General features: G+C 45.1%; 1 protein-coding gene across 2 annotated transcripts in view; it reads left to right on the top strand.

Moving 5' to 3' along the window:
• Positions 1-425: 425 nt before the first annotated feature.
• The window catches only part of LOC138299776 (cytosolic phospholipase A2 gamma-like), a 408365-nt gene continuing 383550 nt past the window's right edge, over positions 426-25240 (top strand). Inside the window, exons 1-2 of one of the 2 annotated variants that reach the window (XM_069238326.1) lie at positions 460-580; positions 950-1030. The gene's annotated coding sequence lies outside the window, so the exon portion shown is untranslated. Of the gene's footprint in view, positions 581-949; positions 1031-25240 lie in introns of both variants that reach the window. The other variant, XM_069238325.1, reaches the window with a different exon arrangement.

Here is a 25240-nt window from a genome sequence, read left to right as displayed (position 1 = left end):
TTTGGCTTCAAGTTGAATCGTGTATCCCTCAATTCAGCCCAAAGAGAGATGGCTGCTTCGGTCTGAACCTGCCCGGGTCTTGAAAAGAGGAGGAGATACACAACACCTGTTGCAGAGGCGGCAGTTGTGTAGAACATCAGAACTGGACATTCACAAATTTTTCCCAAACAGGGGTTCACGCCCAACCCGACAAAGGAATGTTTACCTTACCTGTTATGTCTCTCTTTGATTAATGGTGTTGCATAGAGTGCTCGCATACAAGGCTCCACACCCCCGAATAGGTATGGATATGAGATAAAAACTACAGATAAGCATTGCTTTCAAGAAACAAACCTGAGAAAATTGTCGCTGCCTAAGGGTATACCCACATTCTGTTCTCCAAAAACATGAAATCATTGGTATTTCCGCCCCCATGAGTTGCTCGATTGTGCGGAAAAATGACAGATAAATAGCTGTGTTCGTTCACCCTGCAGGGCGTGCAGCAGATCAGAGGTCAAGTCGAGGAAGGTGCAGTGCGGAGCGATTCTTGCCGCTTCTGTTCATTCTGCTACTTCTTAAGGCGCGAAACAAGCAGTGCTTGGTGAGTACTTACCTCAGCTGTCTGGAGGAGGCAGACGGTATTTCATAAGACCAGTAAATCTCTGCTTTTCCAGTGCGTTTTCGAGTGCATCGTTTTATCTAAAGCACGAATGTGAATCTGGAGTGCATCTTTCTGTAAGGACCGTATCTCTGTTGTCATCTTAATTAAAGCTTACTTTTAACTTTTTACGGATCGGGTTACATTTTCTGTGGTGCACTTTTGGGCTTGTGGGTAGTTACATGCTTGATGCACCTGAAAGTGTTCACGTCTACAAAAACACACAATCTTGCCTTAGTTCGTTGTGTATTTTATGGAAGTATTTACCTTGCTGCGTGTTTCGCACTGCTTGAAACGTGCCTTTCCCCACAGCAGCTCAGCAGTTCTCTTTGTAATCAGTTTGGAGAGGAGGTATTAGCTGAAAAGAACTTGGAGCTCTCTCACTTCCCAAAGGTAAAATTAAAACTGCCCTTTTTTTTAGGTTTCGCCTGCACAGCACTTGTGCTGTTGTTAACGCTTCCCTCTGTCAATTTTATGCACATCAGGACTCGTTTTAGGTCGATGAATCTTTTGACCCAGTGAAGTAGAACGAGATAACTAATCAATATGTCAAGTAATACATCAATAAGATGGCTGATATTTATTACCATAATACACTTTACTTTGGATAAAGTAATTAATCAAATTATGGATGCGACCATGACCTTTCAGCCATGAATAACCACACCTTGTGATAGCATTTTATGAGTTCTATTCCCTATTGATTACAATCTACTAGCAAAGTGTCAATCTCAAAACCAAGAAACATATAAGCATAGTCACAATATGGCAACTGTAATAAGACTTCAATAATGCAAAGATCACAAATATAAGGGCATAACATAAAGTAAACATAGATCAGAACACATAGAATAACATGTAAGTCTTAGTTCAGCATGGTATAATGTCAGTCACGTCAGTTTGTGTCAGTCAGGGTAGTCCACCTATCCTAGCCTCTAATTAGCATCAGCATGTTGGACTTCATGCAAAACAATTTAGAACACCAATTTGGAAAACATCTAAACTATGGTCTCTAATCAAAATACAGCAGTTGGTACCTAGAAAGGAAAAGCAAATAGACAAATCACAATAGCATTGTCATAATTACCCTCCAAGGATCGAGTCAGCACACAGGATCAGTCTTCGTCTTCAGGACATCAGTCGTATCGCCATCAGTCTAACTTAGTCTAGTGGAGAGGGGACACTTTCCCCTCATAAAGAGGAGAAACATGAAGACAGTCTATGGGTGAGGATAATTTATTAAGTCTCAAAGTCACCAAACAGAGTGACAGAGTTTCTGGATATAATCGATAGCATTCCCTACCTAATTCTCTCGACTCTTCTGTGTCATGAGCTTTTATCCCTTTTTTGTAATACCTTCCCCCAAAATTTTATTCGATATTCGCTATACCCCACTATCTTTAACCTATCAAATTATACATTAGGTAATCCAAATTGTCACCCCACGATAATTTATAACATTTTGATTGGTCTTCATAATTGACGTCTTCGTAGGTGGCACATCCGGGGTGTTGTGTCACCATCTTGGCACGTTTCTCGGGTCATGAGCTTCTTTATCCATGGTCGAATGGCCTTGAATATTTCTCTGGTATACTTTTTGTTTCAAATCTGTATAAAACTCATACTAAGGCAGCTAGCATGCGGATGAGAACAGGGCGACTTTTGCTACATAAAACAAAGGAAAAGAACAAATGCTGGGTCATGGCCCTTTCCGAGTCAGCACACTGAAAAACAGAAAATATGCTTTAATATGAGAGCTACACAGCTAAAATCCTCAACTCACTCTAACTTAAGGCCTATGGGTTTTAATACAAATGCAATCTTCGTAAGTGTTAATATATTCAATTAATCATAGTGCAAGCAATTATTTCTTACAATCGACATTAGTTTATGTGCACAGTAGTAACTTCACACTTATAATCATGTTGAAAATACACTAAACAACTTATATTTTATGATCGTTTTTCATATGCAGCATTGTTTGGTATTTATATAAGCATTTCACATTTAATATATGTAATATTTAGGCTACGCTCTCTCACTGTACTTTTGAACTCTATTGTTAATATAACGTCCATGGAGCACCTCCTTGATGCTGAGTAAGGCAATGCAGCGGCTTGCACTGCTTATTCCGTATTCCATATCTATGAGACCATGCAAGGTGGGGTTTGCGTTGCCTCATAAGCATGATTGAGAGGCTTGTGATGCCAGAGCATCAAAAAGTGATGCTCCGCCGGCACAAGCCCCTCATAAATAAGCCCAAAGATATTCTAGACTGTTTTTTCGGTCTTTCACCACCAGGAAGCTACATGTAAAATAATAGTCAGCTTAAGTGAAAAATAAAAGAAAGTTCTTACTCATTGGGAAACACACTTTAGTGCATTATGAAACCTCTGTTAGATAATGCACCTCAGAGGTCTGTGTGGAGAATAGTGACTTGTGTATTTTTAGTGCCACAGGGTCACAGCCTGTGACGGGGCACTGTGAATATGTAAGACATTTTATACTTGCAGAACATACAGTATAAGATAGGCCACTACAAAAAGGTTTAAGATAAAATGTAGATTTAAGTAATGCCAGAGCATATGTAATACCATTTTTTTAAATAGCTGTCCCTTCAACACCTCCAGGTGAAGTAAATGCTCTGTAAATAGGATTACAATTAAAAACACACACTTTACAGCATAGTTGTTAACTCTGCACTACCACTCAAAAAGAATAAATGTTTGTCATCAGAAACTTTCATGAGATTAGGTTGACTTAAAGCCAGAACCGGCTATCATGTACCTTTACAGTTTCCGATCAACTCATAGTGCACATTTGCATTTCTTTCACGAAGCAGGCGCCTGGCACAAAGGTGTCTTTAGCTGTCTGTGCAGCTTCTTTTCACAGCACAGGAGACTCCCTGAAGGAAAGTTCACTATCAGACGAAGTGAGGGGGAAAAGCAAGGACTCCACGCACCTCCGTGGGTCACGCCTCACAGACTGAAGACCTCTGATCTACACCTAACTGCAGCATTGGCCAAGTGCCTTGGCCTTGGTGCGCTGTGCTGGTCTCAGTGGAGACCTTGTGATTCGAGTTCTGACATGACAGTCACCAGTCCCCGCAGGGAGAAGCAGGCACCCAATCTAGTACTCTCTTTTGTTGCAGAGACATGACTGCAGCCATATCACATGTATTTGTGTTTCTGATAACTACACTTGACATGGATGCTGTTAATTAGTGATCTCTATATTAGCATTTGAAAAAATCCTGTGCTCATATCGTTTGTGATACTAAGCTGTTTTAATTAAATTCTTAATCCGCCCGTTAGGTATCCTTTCTATATAAAGCATCCTATAGTTTTATTATGATGTGGCACCTGACTTGAACAAGATCATCCCACTGTAATAATGGAAAAAAAGAAGGATACTAGCAATAAAAATAACACCACTTTGATGACTACTACCACTACTGCTATGGCCTTTCTGAGGTTCAAACGTGAGAGCACACAAATCCAAATAGTCATTACTTTTCCCCATTTTCTTGCAAGGGTAAATCATGATTTTACCATATTACATACTTAACTGATATTTTGCCTTCCTATAACTATAACCTAGACTCAGCATATAGCCCTGCCTCTGCGGTGAGAAAGAATGATTCAGCTCGTCCAGGTCTGTAAACGAAGAACCAAGCAAAGAAGCCATTGTGACGCATGCATTCTAACCGCCTTTAGCCCGCGCTTTTTCATAAGCACATCGGGCCTTTTCATCCCAGTTAATTTCTATGCATTTCTAAGTCAAGAATACGACTCACATACATTCACGCATGTTCTTTCACTGCATTTGGGTAGAAATTATGTTTTCAGTTAATTTTGTATTTCTTTGCTTATCGCTGTTCAATACTGGAACATATTTTTGTCTGTCTTCATAATTAGGTTGTTGCTATATTATTCTATTAGTTTGGCTTTTTTATTTTAAATATTGTTTGCACTACATGGAACAATGTGTCATCCATTTAATAATTGACAAACAATTTGTAAATGTTGATTGTCTTAGCTTCTTTACCTGTTGCTAAGTGGGTTGTCCACGTTTTTGAGAAAATGTATCAAAATGTAAGTTTCAAACGTTTTTGGGAAGCAGTGATAGTCGTAGAAACTGACTTATTGGTTATGTTTTGTTAAGTTTGCTTCTGAAACTTATATGTGCTTGGAAGTCAGCTTGATGGCTCACATGTGCAGTTAGCTATGGCTTGTGCTTTCGAATTTCGTCAAGGTCAACAGTCTTTCACATTTCCAAAGTAAACACATTGGTTGTCATTTAACTAAGCAATAATGGCTCCTGCTATTTACAGAGCTTAGACACAGCAGAAGTATGGCATAAAGCACTAGATACATTTTGAAGTTAAGTATGCACTCACACAATTCTCTTTCTACACTAAACACACATTATTCACCATGCATTGAGGCACTTTAACCCTGCAGTTAGACACTTATCAACCTTCATTAATGCACCACTCACCCTGCACAGAGACTCACATCATTCTCCCTGCACTTACACACCAAATCTCTTTGGTTTGGAAAGGGGAGGAGTATCTCTAGGACAAACATTTACACCAAACCTCTTAACTTAATATTAATCCCATAGGTGAAACCTAATCCATTTACCAATGCTGGTTTTAAAGCGGACATACTTTCTGACCAATTTGTTTTGCGTTATAGATAGTATTGCTTCAGACAGCAACACTTGTAATTTATTCTTCATGCCAGCAGAGTCCATGCAAATAGAATGGTGTTATCTGCACTCTAAATATATCTATACTAAGGGGAAGAACAGCATGTCTGGTCTAGAAAACTACTTGTGATTACAAAACATTCTCATTTAAGGTGCAGTATGCATGCACAAATACTTCATTACAAACTGAAGTTGAAAGGGTGGAGTGGAAACCTTGATAAGGGAACAATAGGTTTTCTGCAGAAGTAGAAGAAGCAATCTCCTTCCCAGACAACGGACGTGTATTGACAGCATTCCATTGACTTGAGGTTGCACACCAGCCACTGAGGTGTGGAGGATGGGGAGTGAACTCTCTTTGAAAATTCACTGAGGACCATGTTGGGAAGTGGCTGGTGATTTATTGTCTTCCTGAGCACTTCAGCTTCCATGGATGATAGGTGTGATTGGGTAGGACTACTATTCATGTTGTTCGTGTGATGACGTTTCTAAACAGGGCCTTTGCTTTTGTGTGTCTGAATAATGCTACAGAAAGGTTGAATGACAGCCAGATGCTAGCAGGGCTTGACTGCGAACCCAAATCAGCCCTGCCAATTTTGTCAGACCAGCGCCCGGGTCTCAGGAGGAGAGGGACAAAATACTGCTGCTTTAGTTCTTTTGATACTGGCAGACGATATTGCAACACTGCTGCAAAACTGCCCCCTAGTAAAAACAAGTGGCATCCACCACTGAAAAAAAAGGTCCTCACCCTTCCAGTCCACTGGGAAAATGCCCGATGCCTGCTACGGCCAGTCTGACCCTGGATCCAAGATATTACACTCTCTTGTGCTAACGTCGTGGGTACTCTAGGTTGGAGACGGCCCCAGAGCTTCCTTCCTTGACAATCATTGCTTTACACAAACTCATTAAAACTGACTCTTTTCTTCTTCACCCACCTTGATCGTTAGAAGGAAAGGGTAAGAGTATCTCTAGCACAAAGATTTAAAATACAACTTTCATGTTTTGCTGTTTCCTTTCAACTGATTGTAGTTATTACAGGCTGCATAATACGTCTCTCATAATGCTTGACAGTCATACACTCACATAAGATAAAATTGCTATGTGTCCTGTCCCTGGCCTGATAGTGTACTGGACGCAACATTAAACCAGCTATCACCAACTGAACAGGTATTGAATAGCTGGAGAGATCTGCCACATACTGCTGGCCAAGGTAACAACCTTTGATATCTCAAAACCAAAATCAGGTCATGATGATATTACCAGCCCATCCTAACAGATCTCACCACCATTTCTCAATTAAGTAGGTGTCTGCTCAGGACTATACACTTAAACAAAATATCTCAGGATGGACAAATCATTGCAGGAACCAACTAAATGGACTATGAACATAAAAAATACCGTAAGGGGACCTGTAGAGCTACTCAAAACTTCCAACTTGCAGCAAAGGATAAACTGTGTGCCTTTTCGCACAGTTCTTTGTCCATCACACTGCTAAGCACTGCGTCTCATAAAATGATCACTAATGATTGCACCTCACTGGTCATATCATACAACATAGAAACACTTCCCACACAGTTTGAAAACAAAGACAGCACACTTCCACCCACCCTACATGGTGTACCATGCCACCCATGAAAGCAACCACTTTAGTCCCTTTATAAATCTTGCATTACAATACAGTAGAATACTGAACACAAAATAACTGGTTTACCACAACCCCCCTGTTTGCACAACTCTCTTTAGACTGCTTGACAAGATTATCTCTCTGCAATATCTTGCAGCACTTCTGTTTTGACTATCCATGCTAAGAGCTCTCGGTAGAAAAGAAGGAACAGAGAAGAAAATTCACAGCCCTCTAATAGTGTTGAACACAGGAATCCTGGGTAAGCCATAATGGTTGTAAATAGATTTGACATCTCGAATTCCAGGCTTTAGGGGTGTTGTGGGTGGAGAACTCACAGATCGGGGTGCACTAACACTGAAGATAAAAACCTGTCTCTAAGCCAAGGCGTCAAGATGACGGCCGCACTTTCATAGTGCTCTCGATCCCTCCGTCATCTGCCTCCTGCAAGGAACACAAACCATCCCCATCAACATCACTGACTGACCCCCGGGGCCTTGCTGCCTCCCTCGGGACAAGAAAAATAACTTTTCCGACCCTCTGGCCTGAGCGCGGACGGGTGGGTCACCGCGGCCGCCTGCGACCAAGATGGTGGAAGGCAAGTAAAGCCGCGGTGCAGACCGCTGGGAGCCCGGGGCGCCAGGGCTGCTTGTGTGCACCCACGCACCCTGCTGCGATGCTTTGGTGTGGTGAAGAGTGATGCACTGCGCTGCCGATGGTGGGCCGCAGCCGAGGCCGGCCAGGGACAGGCCGGGACCTGCGGCTCTCTAGGCCCCCCCCCGGACGAGGGGGCAGAGGGGAGAGAATATCACCAGCCCTTGGCCCGGACACGGGCGAAATAACGGCCCGTGGCTGCCTGAGCCCTGGAATCCAGGCTGTGAGTTGCACCGTGGCACACAACACGAAGAGGCCTGGGGCACTGCAAAACCAATGCGCACCCGTGGGCCCCCTGCGACAAGAGAGGAATCGTGCCCCACTGGAGGCGAAATTTGAAAAAAGAACTAAACAGAGGTGAGCCGTGGACTGGGGCAGCCACCCGGGTGTAGGAGTGGAGGACCCACAGTCCTGGCTGAGAGAGGAGCTCTCTCGTGTTCCTCACCTCTCTCTTCCTCGCTGGAGTGGGGCTCCCGGACTGGGGTGGTGACGCCTGGCTAGGTAGCAGGAACTGGCCCTTTCCACCCTCTGCCCCCCCCCACCGAGTGTGTGACTGAGACTTGGAAGTGACCCTGGGGGGTGGTCTGGAACACCAGCAGGAGCGGAGGCGATTTCCTGGGAGCACCAAACACCGGAAAGAAAACGGGCTAGCTGTCAAACGACTGCGACTTCCTGGGTCCTCGAGATCGCTTGGCTGACCCACGAAGTGTTGGACGACTCGGCAGACCTGGGTCCCAGACAGAAATACCCTTGGCCCTGAGCTCATATCCGGCAGCCCTGCCGGATTGCGCTGTTGACCCAGCCGTTGAAGCTCCTGCGGGACGGATACGGAGACTAAAACGCCATGGGCAAGGATAAGTCAGCACGGCAGACGGCGGCGCAAACACGCATGGACCAATTCACCACAGGTGCAACTGGGTCCTAGATAGAAAATCGTGCCCCAAGCAGAGGTGGCGAACTACAGACAACATCCGGTGACCTAGCAGCAATTCTTCAAGCAATCCAGGCATCCCAGGTGGCCGTTAAATCCAAGATAGGAGAAGTTAGGGTAGATGTGGGCTGGTCCGGCCGGACCTCTGCAACACCATGGCCTGAATTACGGAAGCCGAATCCAGGATTTCCACGGTGGAAGACGAGGGACAACTCTCAAGGCTCAAGTCTCTGCGCTGACTACTCGCACATTGGAGTTGCACCGGAGAGCTGAACACGCCGAGAATAGGTCTAGGCGTAACAACCTTCGTATGGTGGGCCTTCCTGAAACCACGGCAGAAGCATCCCTGGCCACGTACTTGGAAGATTGGTTCCGCTCGTGGATGCCAGCGGATCGCCTCACACCATGGTTCGTAATTCAGCGAGCTCATAGGGCCCTGCAGTCGAAACCCCCGCCGGGCTCCCCACCCAGATCAGTGATACTTTGTCTCTTCAACTTTAAGGACAGAGACGCGGTGCTGCAAGAAGCACGCTCTAAGGGAGACCTTTTCTGCAACAGGGTGAAGGTCCTCCTTTTCCCTGACTACACACGAGAAGTACAACAGCAGCATCGCTGATTCACCGAGGTGAAACAGAAGCTGAGAACAATGGACATTCAGAACCGTCTTCTATTTCCGGCAAGACTCCATGGGGTCTACAGTAATAAGACGTAGACCTGGTTGACGGAGGAGGTTCCTCTAGGTCCATACAGAGATGGGTCAAGACCCCTGTGAGAAGCACTGCCGAATCACCAGAGGGGGCAGCAGGGTGTGACACAGATCCCATTCGAACTCCCCTTCGGAAACCCGCCAGATAGAGCCGCAGAGCCCACGACCACTGGAGGGCTCTGAAGACACCCAGAGGGGCCAGGAACTGCAGAGTGCGAAACAGGCCTAATGGGTGCCCCTGGAGCACACAGACTTGTCCCGCAGTCCGGTGCTGTGATCTCACCAATGAGACAATCTCTAAGGAGACAGACTGCTGGGTCGATGGAAACTATGCAAAATGTAATCAACACCATTTTCTGTGTTTCTGTACTTGATCTGACATTATGGAGGGGTCCACCACCACCGCTGCCCTATCACTTGGTGGTTCACCCCACTAGTTCCAGAAGTGAGGTGCTATATATGGGCAACAGATGCTTCTGGGGGGAAGTATGGGGAAGGGTGGGAGTTGGGGGGCGAGGGAGTTCAAGCCTGGTTTTAAAGGCCGATCTCACTATTTTTATGTAATTGCAATGGTTGTGTTTATTAATTAGTGCACAGAGCAGAAAACGCAGAGACTCAGCTGACACAGTAGGGGCACATGTTCCGCGGCGACGGGGGCAAGACAAAGGTTTTCCGAGATCCCCAGGCCCAGCAATAGAGAGTTTTGGTATTCACTATGGGAACTTTCAAACCACCCACCCCCATGAATCAGACACAGGTTATCTCATGGAATGTTAATGGCCTCCTAGACAAGATTAGGTGTACCGCAGTATTCGCCTTCACACACTGATATCGACCAGAGGTACTCCTGCTGCAGGAGACAGATCTCCTGGGAGATAACTGCCCCTTCTTGACCCGCAGGGGTTTTGATAGGGTGTATCATGCTGGGTTCACGTGCGTATCACAGGGGTGGCCATACTACTGCACCGTACATTTCCCATGACAAACATCCAGGTATGGAGGGACCGACAGGGACGCTATGTGGCCATCACCGGCAAAGTTGAAGGGGCCACAATCAACATGGTCAGTGTTTATGCTTCTCCTTGACTGGTTCGTAGAACCCTCGAGGACCTCACCAAGTTACTCTAAGACCTACCACCTGGGCTTACTAGGTTTGGAGGTGAATTTAACGCAACCCCGGACCCGGCCTTGGATTTCGCAGGTCCGCTCTCCGTATACAGACATGCAACAGCAGCTGGAATCACTGGTTGGTTCTCTGCGACAGGGCTCTGTGATGCTTGGCGGGTATGGCACCCAAGACGGCGACAATTTACCCACAATTCAGCAGCCCATGGCTCGCAATCCAGAATTGACCTGGTGCTGCTCCCAAGCACGGACTGCACAGCCCTCTCTCACATTGAAATACTAGCCAGGGGAATCTCCGACCACGCCCCACTTCGGTTCAACGTGGGTGCCGCTCGGTCTCAGTCCCGTCCCATGTGGCAATTAAACGCGTGGTACCTCCAAGACAGGAGCTACACTGAGCAGCTGCGGCAGGCAAGGTGAGAATACTTTGAACTTAATGAAGGGTCGGTAACCTCCGCGGGCATTCTATGGGCGGCGAGTAAGGAGGTGCTGCGGGGTACGGCTAAAAGCCTGATACAAGACCAGGAACGTGCACGAACCCAGTGTATTGAACAGCTGGAGTTCCGGGTGATGGGTCTGGAAAACGAGAATGCAACAAACCCAAGTGAGAGGCGCGACGCAACAACATCTCCTAATCCGTGAAGAAATCCGAGATCAATCCCTAGAAGCGGCGAAGCACTTGTAGAGGGCTACCACGGCAAAAATCTACCGGTAGGGGGACAAAACAGGGAAAATGCTGTACTGGCTGGTATCTCGCCACCATGCCTCGAGGATTGTCCCTGAAATCTACGACGGGGAAGAGAGTCTTGTTGTGAAGCACAAGTAATAGCGAATGCCTTTGCCAGGTACTACCAAACACTACACCAAGCGTCTGCACTGATTCATCTGGGTCAGGCCCGCCGATTATTGGATGAGGTTCCCCTCCCACGATTACCTGCGGTACAGGTGCGGATCTTGGACAAACCTATTACCGCAGAGGAAATTGGGGCAGCTATCTCGGCACTAGGTACCGGGAAAACGCCAGGTCCCGACAGGTTCGCCTCGGATTACTACAAAGCATTCAGGGAAGACTTAACACCATATTTGTTAAAACTCTTTGCAGAAGTGGAAAGTGGTGGATTCCTTCCCCCGAGAGTTAGAGGCTGCCACCATTGTAGTACTCCCCAAAACCCAAACCCCCTCGCTGCACTGTGCGGATTATAGGCTGATGTTGCTGAATAATACCAAGGTAAAAATCTTCGCCTCTATCCTCGCTGCCCGTCTCAAGAGGGTTATGCCACAACTGATCCACCCGGACCAATGTGGATTCATGGCAACTCGAAGTACTCAACATTGTATCCGTCGACTACACGTGACTCTGGCTGAACGTCACCGATTGCCCCGATACCTTGCCCTTTTACTCATCGACTTTAAAAAGGCCTTTGACTCTGTTGACTGGGGGTTTCTCTTTTTGGTGGTCCGGCGCGTGGGCCTGGGACCAAGGTTCTGTCGTCTGCTCCAGGTGTTATACAGCCTACGTACAGGTCAAAGGGGCCTTGTCCTCAACTTTCGAGGTTCACCGGGGTACACAGCAAGAGAGCCCCTTTTCTCCCCCTTCTGTTTATTCTGGCAATTGAGCCTCTGGCCCAGATGATCAGGACAGACCCAGTATATCGCAGCTGGAATTGGGGTCACTCCCAAGAGGATAGGATAGCACTATATGCCGATGATGTCCTGTTGTACATGGAAGAGACCAGTATAAAGGGCCCACGTTGTCTCTGCCTTTTACAGTGCTATGAACAGGCATCAGGATTAAAGATAAACCCTACCAAATGGATACTGTTCCCACTGGCTATTTTACATGACTGCTTTGACTGGCAGGACACAATACCGCTGCGCAGACTCAGCTTCAATTACCTGGGTATCTGGGTGTCCCTCCTGCCTGAATTGACATGGGCCAAAAACCTGTCACCGTTATTGGCGCGCATCAGGACAGACCTGCAGAGATTGCAAACTCTACCGCTAAATGTGATGGCCCGAGTGGCCCCATACAAGATGATGATCCTGCCAAGGCTCCTATATACATTTCAGAATTTTCCCCTCCCAATCCCTCGCTCCTGGTTTATAGCTCTTGAAAGCGCCACAGGGCTATTCCTCTGGAAAGGTGGCAGATACCGAGTAGCGACACAACACTGCCGAAGAGGGGTATACGACTGGGGCCTGGGTGCCTGGATCCCTATCTGTATTATCTAGCCACCCAGTTAATAGTGATCCACAATTGGTTCAATGGGGGATGGGGTGACCCGGCCTATTGGGTAGAGTTGGGGATCCTGGGTTTCCCGCATATCCTTGATGTGCTGCATGGAGCACCCCTCCCCCGAGACATGGAGGAGATAACTGGGGCAGTTTTCTTGGCGTGGCGTGCTGCATTAAGGCATACCCGCTGGAATACCGTTATCACCCATCAGACCCCACTGTGGAGGGGGAAGTGGTTAAGCGTGACTGCAACGCTGGAAGGGTTTGCACAATGGGACCTGCTGGGCATCTCCTTGGTGGGAGATGTGTGGAAAGGGAAAGCTATGAAATCTTTTCAAGACCCACAGGTAGACTTCCAACTAACTCAGACACAGTTCTTCAGATATCTACAGCTGAGACATGCCCTGAGGGTCCATTTTCCAGCCACAGGCCCCTTACCAGAATTTAACCCACTTGAGGCCAAACTACTTATGGGGAACCTGGGGGGGAAGGGTGTCTCCCAAATCTATAAAATGTTAATTAACAACGTTCCCAGTGACCTGGGCTCAGTTAGAGCCAGATGGGAGTCATGGGTTGGGGCCCTGGAGGAGACGGAATGGAGGGAGGCTATGATGGCACCCAGGGTATTGGCGGTGTCGGTTAGACTTCGTACAGTGCAATTCTACTACTACACAGAGCATATCTGACACCGTCCACACTGCCCCGAGACGGTCTCCGCCCCTCTGCCCAGTGCCCACGATGCTCGAGCAAGCCTGCCAATTTCTTCCATATGGTTAGGACTTGTCAAGTGATACGGACATATTGGGGCAAAGTGATCCAAGAACTGGGAAGGGCCCTGGGACAAGAGGTACAGAGGTCTGCGAAGTTAATCCTGCTAGGGGTGATGGAGGAAATGGGAGGATCACGGTAAAAGCGAGCTCTGGCTGCCACAGCCATGCTGGTCACCAAAAGAGACATCACCACTGCCTGGAACTCCTCCGATGGTCCGTCACTCCGAAAGTGTAGAAGGAGTGTTGACTGGCCAAGCCAAGAGAAATTGGTATATGAATCCAGGGGTTGCCCGCGGAAATTTGAGAAAATATGGGTGGACATGCTGCCGTAGAACAGGGTGAGAACATGACTATGACTGTTGTAACAAGATTTAAATCGAGGTTTGCCTTTTTGGCCCATATTACTGTCCAATATTATTGTCAATGGTGGGCTGATGCTGAAATTTACTGTATTGTATATGTCTTCTGCTCTGCACTTGATTTTTCTTTCCCTTTTTCTTTCTCCTTCAAAAACAATAAAACTTGTTTATCAAAAAAACTATCTCTAAATAGCTGTATATTTAGAGAGGGGTAGGGTGCTCAGATTGTGCATGTTTATTTTTTTAGATTGTGGTGAGAAACCACAAACCATCAAATCACAAAAAAATGTTTTGATGTAATTGTTCATATGTACTCAAGATTGCTCAGCAGAGCAACCCTGTTAGTGCATAAAATGCTGCTTCCCACATGTGATATTTGTCTGACATTAATTAGGATACATATAGCCGATGTCGTTGAGCGTCAGTGTATAAATAAGATGTCTAACTACATTTGTTGTGGTACTTAGGCTGTACATTGACGTTATTATTAGACTGCACAATTGTGAAGTCTTTATGAACAAAGGGCCATATTTATACTTTTTGACGCACAACTGCGCTAACGCCATTCCAATGCACCATGCAGGCGCCTTATTTATGGAATGACGTTAGCCGGCGCTGCGGACTGGTATGCGTAAAAAAAAAAGACTCATACCAGACAGCGCCGGCGTATGGGAAAATGGGGGTTGTGCGTCAAAAAATGGTGCAAGTCAGGTCTGAGGCAAAAATCAGGCCTCACACCGGACTTGCGCCATTTTTTTGGATGCACAATCCCCATTGACATGACTCCTGTCATAGCAAAGACAGGAGTCATGCCCCCTTGCCCAATGGCCATGCCCAGGGGACTTATGTCCCCTGGGCATGGCCATTGGGCATAGTGGCATGTAGGGGGGCCCAAATCTGGCCCCGCTTTGCCACTTAAAAAAATAAAAAAAATACTTACCAGAACGTACCTTTCCTTCCCTGGGATGGGTCCCTCCATCCTTGGGTGTCCTCCTGGGGTGGGCAAGGGTGGCAGGGGTTGTCCCTGGGGGCAGGGGAGGGCACCTCTGGGCTCCTTCCGAGCCCACAGGTCCCTTAACGCCTGCCCTGACACAGGCATTAAAAAATGGCACCCATCAGGCTGTGTGCCGTTTTTTAAGGCCCACCCCCTCCTGTGCGTCAAAATGATGCCAGAGTATAAATAAGGCGCACAGGCCTTAAAGTAATTTTTTGGAAGGGAACGCCTACCTTGAATATAATTAACGCAAGGCAGGTTCCCCCTTCCAAAAAATGACGCACATGGTGGGATTTTGACGTCCGCGGGGTTGGGCGTCAAAGTATAAATATGGGGCAGGGTTTGCGCTGAATGTGCGTCAAAATTTTTGACGCACATTCAGCGCAAGCAGAGTATAAATATGCCCCAAAGTCTTTAAATATGTCTTCACCACTAAGCCTTTAACATGCAGTACGAACTTGAACGTTTACCGTGCAAGCCTTTACCACACATGTATGTTTTTTTTGTATATTATAAACATATTACCTTCTTTTTTTGGACAAAGGGTTTAGGGGTGGGCAGTGCTAAAGGGAGGTCAGGGTAGTTTTAGGGTTTAGGGGTAGGTAGAGGTAAAGGGAGCTGTGAGTAATTTTGAGGTATAAGGGCAGGCACTACTAAGAGGAGGTATGGGTCATTCTAGGGTTTAGGCATGGATAGTGATAAAGGAAGTTTAGGAGTACATTAAACAAATGAGGGAGGGGAAAAAGAATAAATATTATTTGATTACTAACATATTTCATATTTAATGTGTGTGTGTGTATATATATATATATATATATGGGTGTGTGTGTAATATAGATAGATAGATAGATAGATAGATAGATAGATAGATAGATAGATAGATAGATAGATAGATAGATAGCTCTATATATCTACATGTATATATACACACATACATATATAAAGTTATAACTTAGGGCTTGATTGAGAATTTGGCAGACAGGTTACTCAGTCACAGCTGTGATGGGTATTCCGTCTGCTGAAATCTAAATCCCATTATATCCTATGGGACTTAGATTTCAGTGGACAGGATATCCTTCACCGTTCTGACTGAGTAACCCCCCACCAAGTTCTAAATCAGGCCCCTAGTCACCATAGAAAATAGACCTTTTGGTTTGCTAATAACTTTGGCACCATTTGACAAATTTTCACAAAGTTTTCAGCTCCTTCCTGAAAAGATTTGGGTTGATACATCAAGTGGGAGCCGAGAAGAACGGGGGTGGGTGGGTCCCAAAATATACTTTCACCATGCAGATTTCCATAGGAAAATCGAAAAGTGATACTGAATAAACTGCTGAACGGCATTACATCAAATATGTAAGAAAGCTACATCTTACTCCAGAGAGGGAGTTTTTGTGATTTAGAGTAAATCTGTTCAGAAGTTTTTCAGAAATTAAGATTCATAAGCGTTGTGTACCTGGATGGTTAGGCTCGCAGGACTGTCACAAGAGTCTCATATTCTTGCAACTTCCAAAGATACAGCAATCTTAGTGGTCTAAGGAGCTTTTTTTTTATCCCTTTGGTCACCTTGCTCCGACTGGAGTTTGCACTTTGAGTGGCAGGCCCACATGAAAATAGATTATGCAACAGCCATCACAGAACTCTGGAACTTCAACCTCTGTCATGAAAATGTTTTTTTTTAAATAACATAAAGGGCTTGGTAGAGATACCCTTCTGTCTTTTCCCTAGGGTAGGGTGGTATCTGAAGGATCACATGGTGATACATATTTAAAAGAAATGTTTTGTAATGTTTTGCTGCAATCCTGTGGTTCTCTCATGGGGCTGTGGTAAAACAAAAATGGCAGCTGTTCATTTATTTTTTAAATGATCCTAGGGTAGGTCAGAACCTGTGCTACTTTTGTCCCCAGAGACTCCATCAACCGTGGGACCAGTACATTTTAAGAAAAGGAGGGGTTGTGAGCCTCTGTCCCCAAGCCTATTTTGGCCTGGGGACCCACCCCCTGGGGCCCAATGCAGTTTTAAAAGGGGAGGGTATGTGGCCCTGATCCCTGTGTCTCAGGAGGCCCTAGAGATGCAATCCTCTGGGCCATTTCTATAATTAGAGGAGGGGGCATGCAGCTCTGCTTTCCATGCTGGAGATCAGCACCAGGGACCCTATCCTGGGATCAGTTCTGAGAAGTATCCCAGTGACCCTCATCCCTACGGACACTGCTGTTTTTTCCATACCATCCCCACCACACTTTCACCTGGGCGAGAGCAGACAAACAAATGCTTCTCTCTGGGCAGAAGCAAAAGATAAGGGTTCCCCAGCTGGCACCCACAGTGGGTGCCAGCTGGGGAACAAGCTAGGGCCACAGGTTTCCCTCAAATCCCCAATGATGGCTGGATTATGGGTGCGCTGGGAGGGCATTCAAAGCACCCACTTAGAAAAAAAATGTTGGCTCTCTCTGGCACTGGTATGGTTTCTGATAGGGAACCTGCATGGGCAACAGGGGTCTTGGAGCTCTTTCCACTGCCCCCAATGTTTAAAAAAAGGTGTGGGTGACCAGGATGGGTACTTGAGTCCCAAAAAAGTGTAAAAAATAAATAACAATAAAAGGAATAATAAATGAGTGGCTCATCTGGTATTACCTGCTTCTTGAAAGGAACAGCCAATAATTCCCTCTGAGGGCTTGTCATTATATTGTTTGAAGACTTGTAGTGCCCCTAGAAGCATTTCACTAATCTTTGGCGGGGTGGCGCGGAGTGAAGCAGCCCGCTTAAACATTAGAAAAAACACTGTAAGGATCCTGGGTCATGATTCCAGGAGAGCTTACCATGTTTTGTACAGCGCTTCAAACTGGAGCTGTAAGCTCTTCAGCTGGAGTGCAGAGCCATCTTGTGGTGGGTTCTGTGGCTGCCTTTATGGTGTGAATTTTTGTTTTTTAAAAAGACTGTAAACATGTTGATTTTTTTTAATAAGGCTGTGTTAAACAAAAAGGCAATCACTTTTATTAAACATGTGGATTTATATAATGTGAATTTGATTATAATTATTGGTGACATTTTGACAAACAAAAATTGTCTTTTTTATATATGGTAATATGCTGACCATTTCATAAAGCCAATAGGCTCACCTTTTATATTTTGATGTTTAGATCCTATGTCAGTCAGTTGGTCTGCCATACTTCCCATATATTGTAACATCACATAGTCTTGGTTTTGGCACTAGCGAAGGCTTTTGGCACAGGGCCTGGTGACAGGCATGGGGTTGGTGCTGGGGATGGTAATAAATATTACTTTACAAAAAAAAAATGCAGACAGTTAAATAGATGTTATTGGAAGATATGGTGAAAATATCTTACTTTGATTTTAAAAAACCCTTAGAAATTCACTGGAAAAAGCAAAGGTTAGAAGGATTTAATAGATGAAAATGACAGTTAATATACTGTTTTAAACAACAAAACCACTGAAACTCACCAGTTATAGTTATTTCATTTAACTATAAAGCATGCCCTTCAGTAATTATAGCTCATCCCCTCCCCATGCACTCATATATCACTCATGTTCTATCACAGCATTGATAAAGTCACTGACATTTCTGAAATGACATTATTGATTACAACACTATGCATGACAAATGCACAAGTTATTGTAACTTTAGGGCATGAGTTATAGTTACTTGAGATAACTATAACTAGCGAATGTCTCTGGTTTTGTTAATTTTTACCAGATCATTTTCATTCCTTCTAAAATGGCCATAAGCTCACAGAGCAGGTTCACATTTGTGCACACCTATTCTCGGGCACAGGAAGGGATGGGAAGGAAATGACGTGGCTGAAAATGATCTGTCTGAGGTTGTAACTAAGGTATTCAGCTTTGCAAATATTACCCTCAGTTCTATAAAATGCAATTTATCCCATAATGGCCAAAGTCTAGGGAGGGTATTCACAAAGCTAACTACTTGGGCCTGGCTTGCATCCAGGCTCTGCATTCAAGCCTTTGCAGGCAAGCAACCTCACACTGTGCACAGCTGCAGAGCCTAGCCACTCTCGGGTGGATTTACTGACTTTTTTCAAAGAATCACAGCACCAAAAATATAAAAAGTGACCCTAATGGCTTTCTGAATGGGTCTGGCAGGAGCAAAGTTGAGTTTCCTTCCTGGAAGAGTGTGGAGAGATTTTGTAGGATGGACATCCCGGGACACTATTCAGTATTTGTCTCCAGGCATTGGAGTCTTTGGGGCCAATACTGGAATGGTAAGAGGGATACATACCCCTTCTTTTTTTGTTTACAGATTGGACATCTCTAAACAAAGAAGGAGATAGTAGCACGTGGAGGGGTATTTCATGCTCCCTTCCCTTTAATTTATATTTGACTTGAGAGTTTTGTTTCTACAGGGCCCAAAAGTGAATCTGGGAGCATCATGTTCCCTGGACCAAATGTTTGAAAATAATGACCCGGCCCACATCGAGGGGTCAAAATAATTAAATAAATAGCAATGCTACTGCACAATGTAATTTTGCCACAATCCCATGGGAGTCCAGCTGGATTGCAGCAATAAAAACTATTTTTTTTTTAATGTTGGCCCTCTGAGGTTCCCCTGAAACCCAAACACAAGGGCTATGACAGCAGGGTATTCATACCCTGAACCTTTCTATCTTTGACAAAAACAATTTCAGAACAGGGTATCAAGGGCCTGATTTAGATATTGGCAGATGCGTTACTCCGTCACAAAGGTTATGGATATCCCCTTCTGACAAAAAATAAATTCCATAGGAAATGATGAGATTCAGATTTCGCCGGATGGGATATCCGTCACCATCTGGAAAGAGTAAATCATCCGCCAATATCTAAATCAGGCCCCAGGTTCTCAAGTCCTTTAACGGCTGCTGCACGATTTTCTTTTTGCAGCCAGCCAATCGGAGTGCTCACTCCTATGGAACAATGAGGAACAATGTGTGGATGGTTTCCCACTGCGTTCACCCTGTCGACGATCCTCTGTCATAACTCAGTTTTCCAGGCTATGGATGTCTGCTGGACCTGTGCTCCACACAGTTGTGGCTCCACACTGACGATTTTGTTGACCATGACCCTCAACTCCTTGTCTGTGAATCGTGGGTGTTTTTGTGGTGCCATGGTGGTTGTGTTGTGGGTGGTGGGACGTGTGATGTGCAGGGACGCTCGGTGTGCTGGGGTGAGGTTGTGTGATAAGGAGTACGTGTGGTTTGTGGTGTTTGTATGCAGTGGTGATGTGCGAGTTGTGTTGCTGATGCTGTTGTGTGTTGTGTGATACGTGTTCAGTGTGGTGGTGCCTATGATATCCAGGGGCAGTGTCTTCTGTTAGTGCAGTCTTCCCTCTCTCTGTCAAAGTTTCTGGATGCAAAGGATGGGGGTGTGTGTGTTTATTTAGTGCTGTGATCAGGTTGTGTGGTGTGTGTATGCGTATCATGAGTGGGGTATTCCTATTGTCCAATGTGGTGTTTTGTTCTTGTGGAGGTGCGTTTTTTTGACTGCGGCGGCTTGTGCTAAGACTACGGTGCTGGTTTGTGAGTCGGAATTTGGAGGGTGGGATGTTGTCGGCTTGGCACTGCTGACGATAGAAATGCCTCTCTACTGCCGTCGGTCAGGCCGATGATTGTAGATTTTTGACTGTTTTTGGGCGATGTTCTGTTGGTGAGTTGAAATATGGTGGACTTCGAAAATTAAAACCAAAGTCATAATGACCATCTTAGTGTGGCAAGTGACCGAGAAGCAGCCCTACCTCAGATCATTGGAGAGTAGCAATATGCATCGAATAAGTCAAACATTCAGGTTTTAAGTTGTTTTCTGAATCTGTCTTCAGGTTAAATCATCATAAGATAAGTGGGCATGCAGCTCCATGACTTGGCTCCTAGGACCTGGAATTATTTACTTCCTTTGGTTTTCAGTTTAAATATAGGAACCTTAACAAGATTAGCCTTTAATGACCTCAGCTCGCTCACAGGGACATAATGGGATAATCTAATAGATATGTATTCTGGTCCCAAGGCTCCTTAAGCCCTAAATACAAGAAGAAGGATCTTGAATAGAATTTGTTTATGAACTGATAGCCAGTGACACATTTTCAGAGCCCCAGATGCTGAGGCCCCGTGAGGAAGTTTTTTAGAACCAGCCTGGCTGCATTAGTCTTTTGGGGGAGGGGATGGGAGGTGAAATTAGAAGTAGGCCACCAGAGGATGGATTAGGAAAGTATTGGAGCTTCCAAAGAGTATACATTTTATCGGTGTTGCATTTAAGGTGGTTAGCTTACATCCACCAAATAATTTCAGTCATACAACATTTGGCATTAAGCTCTGAGCCCAGGGAAGTCTTATCTAAGGAAGCAACATCAATACCAAATGATGAGATTAAAGTGATTATGAGGGCCATATAAATAATACATTGTGCTGGGCTCCAAGTGGAGCCCAAAGCACCCCTGAACTGACTGGTTTTTCTGGGGAAGAAAAACATCCTAACATGACAGATTGTCTTTGATTGGAGAGTAATGATTAATCCAAGCCAAGGCCCAATGAGGAATGCCACAGTCCCGAACTCATTGCAGCAGTATGTAATGTGAGATGGTGTCAAATGCTGTACATAGATCTAATAAGATCAGTACTGTGTTTTAACCTGTGTCCAATGTCATTTTAAAGTGTGTCAGATACTTCTAGCAATGTGATCTCAGTAGAATGTTTAGGTCGAAACCCGATTGTTTCAGGTTCAAAGTATTAGCTTGCTCTAAGAATGTCAGAATTTGTGAGGTTTTTTTAAAATCTATTTTTATTAATGTATACAAAACATTAACAACAATCTTGGGGATCATTAACAGGGGAGCAGCAAGGGGAACGAGGGGGTAGCGAAGAGGGGAAGGGGAAAGTGAGGGTAAAAAACAGGATCAAAGTAGCAAATTAACAAATTAACAAGTGAGGAAGGAGAAAAAAAGACCGCAGCACATGTAGGAACATACACTTAACTGGCTTTAAGTAAGTATTGGTGGGACAAGTACATATTCATGAATTGTGTCTGAGCACACGCGCTAAGTGAGGGAACTGTAAGGCAATGGTCGCACAAGGAGGAGGTGATGGAGGAGGCAACACGTAGCAACCATGCTGCGTGGCATGCCCCGGTAGGGGGAGGGAGAAAATGGAGCAGCCAGCCATGGAATCTCATGGCTACATCGTAGTTTGGTCACCCACAGGGGCAGCCCTACCAACACGATTTGGGTTGGAGAGTATGACAGAGATCAGTGAACCCCCCATGCATGGCAGGGCAGAGCGAGCACAGCAATCAAGAGTTGACCCCACTCGGGGGTGTTGTTCTTGGCCTCAGTATTAGTGACAAATACCTCCCACACCTCATCACCACCCCCGACAAGGCCTTTATCCCTCATGTTGTGGAGCACACCAGTCTCAGCTCGAGCCCACCGTAGTAAGTCCTGAGCCATGTATTAATATCAGCTGTAGTAGGACTGTAGTACTGCATCGCTATGCGCCGTTTAAACAATACACATGCCGAATCAATAAACTTGTGGAGTTGTTTGTCCCCTTTAGTCTTGGTGTGAAGTCCTAGGAGGCAGGATTCAGGGGTTGGGGATAATGCATGACCCACTAGGTCCCCTGTTAATTCAGTTATTCCTTGCCAGGTGCACAATAGTGGAGGGCTAAACTGCTTCTGGAAGCCCACCTCACAGACATTCAAGTTCTATGAGGGGAACAAGCGCTTGATGTGTTGTCGGGATACATTTGATTGGTGTAGGTAATTGAACTGGGTGAAATGGAAACTTGTGTTGCGCGAAACTCTCTTTACCGGATTGTAATGATATCTTTATTGAACCACTGCTCCATCTTGACCACTGGCTCCATTTTGTGCTTAACTTAGCTTCAAACACCGACACATTGGTGATGCAGGTATTTTACCATGCACAACTTATGCAACATGTTTTTCGCTCATGTTTTCACTCTTCGTGCTATTTCTCACCAAGGGCAGGTACATAACATGGGGGAGTGTGGAGCACAGATAATAAGATATACCAGAGGAGAATGTTTATGGTACTGCAGGGTACAGTTCGATCTTGGGAGCGCACCTTGGGATGTGGCCAAATTTCTAATGTACTCTTTCAACTCGGGCTGGTACAGCCAACGTTTGAACAACAACTCACAATATGGGAGGGGGAGTTTCTAGAATTCTCCTCTCCATCTTTTTTAAGGTTTTTAAATGGATGACTGCGGTTAGATCAAACTCATTCCAGGAGGGGGGACGCCTTTGCCTGGTACATTCCCATTAAGGGTAGTTCTCTCTTTCGACAGTTGTCTAGGATCCTGGCTCAAAGTTGGCAAAGAGATGATGTCTTTACATCACCCCATGGTGATGCCATTTTCTAATTCTTATTTTTAGCTTTGGGTTGTGAATGAATATATAATCACTGTATGTGCAGATATATGTAATCCATTATTAAAGTAGTGTATTTACATTGTTTGTTTCAGTGATCATCATTATTTTACTGCTGTGATCATTTTTGGTATATTCGTGTTGCTGCATTTGATCTGCATGTTTCCTCAATTTGAACCTTAAAAAGTGCTTTAATAAATGTAGTACTCAAACTAAGAGCTCTGCATTGTTGGAATCATTTTTATTCGTGTTTCCTCTCAGTCTGAAGTAGAAGCATACACCGATGAAGACCATAATTTCTGAGGGCGTGGGCTGGGGGAGGACTGTGTTCCATCGGGCGAGGGCACCCTCCATGTAAGTATTAGTGCTCATGGTTAGGGCTATGTATAGCAGGGAGACAGCTTTCCTGGGGCCTACACCCTCCAATAGCAAGTAGAGAACAAGCGACAATAGTGGCTCAGTGGCTCCTGCCCTCCATGTGATGCATATTACTTGTCGGATTACGCAGTAGGTTAGGAACTGTCCAGGGCCCATCGTGTGAGTGTTAATTATGTTATTATATGAAACAAACATTCCCCTACTAAAATAAATCTCCCTTTGTTGTCAAACTTGCTGATGTCCACAGTGCCATATTGTGTTGCTTACTCAGGGTTGCGAGCATCGGGCAGTTGAACCACGGGAAATAATGATGAATATGGTAGGACTGGGGATTTGCTGTATGTTCGATCTAAAAGCCATGTATAAATACTAATCAGGTCAAATCGTGCATGTAGGGATGCAGTTTCTGTTTAGGGAGAATTGGTTAGCCAAAATAACGCCCGTTGTAATTGTGCTGCAATGTAATATTAGTTCAAAGTCCTCTCCTCCTGCCAGCAACATGGAAAAGCGTCCTACACCGTGGTGAAATGTGGGGCCTTTTGAAACACCTACCTGGCGTGCTGAAGATGTGCCTCATCTTCTGGTGGAAGAGAACACAGGCATCAGCAGTCCTCCCCCTCTGCCAGCAGTACAGAAATGTATCCAGTGTGGGAAAAAGAGGGGCCTTTTGAAGGGTCCAAGTGGCGGGCTGAAGATGTGTCCTGCCTGCTGCTGGAAAATAAACTTTAGGGTCTGTAGTCTTTCCCCCTTACAAGCAACATGGAAATGCGTCGCCTTGGAGGCAGTCGTGTGTGCTGCCACCTTTTTCAGAGGCATATTCTGGCCTTTTGTTTGCGTTTTCCTGTTCTGGAACACCAAAAGCTGACAGTGAAATAGAACTTATGTAATAGTCTTGGTATTCCAATATGTCATTAGTGAGAACATGTGTGTGCTATTTTAACTTTATATTTTTGTTGCTGCCTTCCTCATAAAAATAAAGGCAAGGCTCGTTATATACTGGTCAGGTGATTTTTAGCACAGGTAGCTTGTTCCCCACTGTAAAATCAGCGTGAATGGCACCACACAGTACACCAGACGCTGCTTCTTTCTGCAGCTCGAGTAGATTTTCTACTTGAATGGCAGCTTTATTAATACTAAGTTGTGACCTGCTGAGAACACCAGCATTAGGTAATCTGGTCGGGAGGAGCTCTAGTGCCTGTAAATCATGCTATGGGAGGCAAATTCTCGCTCACACTTGTCAACTCGTCAACTTAATGCTGGTGAGCCAAATGTGAGAAAAAACTCAACCACGCGGTGCTTGGCAGAGATTTGCGAGAACCCCAAGCTCCAAAGGGAATATGGAGTGCACAAAACTCTGCAAACTCTGCCTGGTTCTCTGAACTAGTATTTACATTTTCCAAAAATATTTGAATGTAAAAGTGTCTAACACATACCTTTTTTGATGTGGTCTGAAGCTAAAAAAAACTTTGTAGCACATACCTTTTATGTAATAAAAATATACTGTCAGAGTAAAGGACATGTTAGGAATTCTTGATTTTGCCTTTGATCGTACAAATAGTGAGAATGAAGCTGGGAGGTGAGAGTTGAAATATTAGCAGAGTGAAGGGTGTGTGTATGTGTGTGTCTATGCAGTTGAGATAAGAGATATTGTAGATTATGTAGGACAGAGAGATTGCGTATAGGGTAAGAGCTTGTGGCTTTGCTTGACAGTCATGGATGTCTATTCGCCAAA

The sequence above is a fragment of the Pleurodeles waltl genome, chromosome 6 (assembly GCF_031143425.1).
Source record: "Pleurodeles waltl isolate 20211129_DDA chromosome 6, aPleWal1.hap1.20221129, whole genome shotgun sequence".
Classification (NCBI taxonomy): Eukaryota; Metazoa; Chordata; class Amphibia; order Caudata; family Salamandridae; genus Pleurodeles; species Pleurodeles waltl.
Note: the sequence above shows the minus strand (reverse complement) of the source record. Positions and strands in the feature narration are given on the sequence as shown.